Source organism: Alosa sapidissima, chromosome 3, assembly GCF_018492685.1.
Source record: "Alosa sapidissima isolate fAloSap1 chromosome 3, fAloSap1.pri, whole genome shotgun sequence".
In the NCBI taxonomy this organism is placed as follows: Eukaryota; Metazoa; Chordata; class Actinopteri; order Clupeiformes; family Clupeidae; genus Alosa; species Alosa sapidissima.
In genome coordinates, this window is record NC_055959.1 from 36,192,438 (window position 1) to 36,193,906 (window position 1,469).

The window sequence follows — 1,469 nt, forward strand, 5'->3', positions numbered from 1 at the left end:
ATGCGACTTGACTTAACTGCTTCCATGACGCAGTGAGCCATTACCAAACATATATGATAATACAATAGCGTGAGTTTATATATCTTATACCCTATTTGTCACGGTTACTTATAGATTTGATAGTGTAACGATAAGCGCATGAGACTTTCAGTGGGGGCACGGGAACTTAAATTGATCACGGTAGTTTAAGCTTACACTTAAACAGACAAAACATTCTAATATGAAAATGTAGATGCAATTGTTGTAAAATGGTGCAGCTCCTTTAAGAGAACCCCGTGCGCAGGGATGGAGAGACAGAAAGCGAGAGGGGATATGTGTGTTAGAACTTAGATGCGTGTGGAAAAAGTAGACGTGCTGTTGAGACTGGAGCGAGTCATATTCAAAATAATGCAAAAAATAAATCCGCAGATAAAACCAATTATCCTCATTCATTGCAACCGCAATAAAAAAACAGCTGGACAAATGATTTAGCTAATTGATTATAGCCTGTACACCAGCAATTGTTGAACATTTATCTGTACAAGTGCATTGACAGTAGCCCAGCCTAACAAGCATGTTGCATGTTGTAGGCCTACTGTAGAAATTTCACTTAAATTGCAACCGCAACATGCCTGCTTGCCGACGTTCAAACGACAACGAAAAATATCAACAAGAGGGTTGAGTCTGAATGACACGGAGTTCAGACTCATATTGCTTCTCATAACCATCTATAAAAAAAGTGTTTTCTTTTCTTTTTGAGCACGTCCGAATCCCAGGACATAAGGCACTGGACCTTATAATAGGCTCGAGATATAATTCCAAAGGGGGCAGATATGGGCCTACTGCACTTAAAACTTAAAAAGATTGAACGAAGCTTCCCGAAATTTGAAATTGCGATCAGTGACTGCAGGGCTCTCAAGTTTTGAGGACAGGCAAGAGTGACATTCCCCGTCGACAATTCCCCCCCGTCCGGGGGTTAAAGGGGTGGCTGGTCAGACAGGTTGCGAGAATGGGGGTGTTTCATTAATAATACTACAACTTTTTGTTGCTGTTTAATAATATGCCTTCAGATGTTCCAGAGGTTGTTTCGTCCGCCGCTCACGGCCCTCGGACCCGCCACCTCAACACACCGCATGGGAGTCGAGCGCTCTAACCACTGAGCTAAAAGCCCAAGCTTCCAACTCAGCAGTTAGAGCCGTTCTTAAGGTTAGGGGTGTGAGGATTTACACGCGCAACTAGCATCACCAGCTAGCATACACCAGCCCCAGGTTGGTCAACAGTTGATCCAAAATTAGTTGTGCAGAAATATAGCCCATCTTATACACACCAATTGAATTGAAATAGAAATTGTAAAGATTTGTATTTTTTGTAATTATTCCATATTTAGAACCTGAAGTAGCCTACAATCCAAATGCAAGCATGAAACTTCAGAGTATTACCTTTCATTTGAGGCCAAGATTATGCTTATAAGCAGTGGCGTGCACAGACAT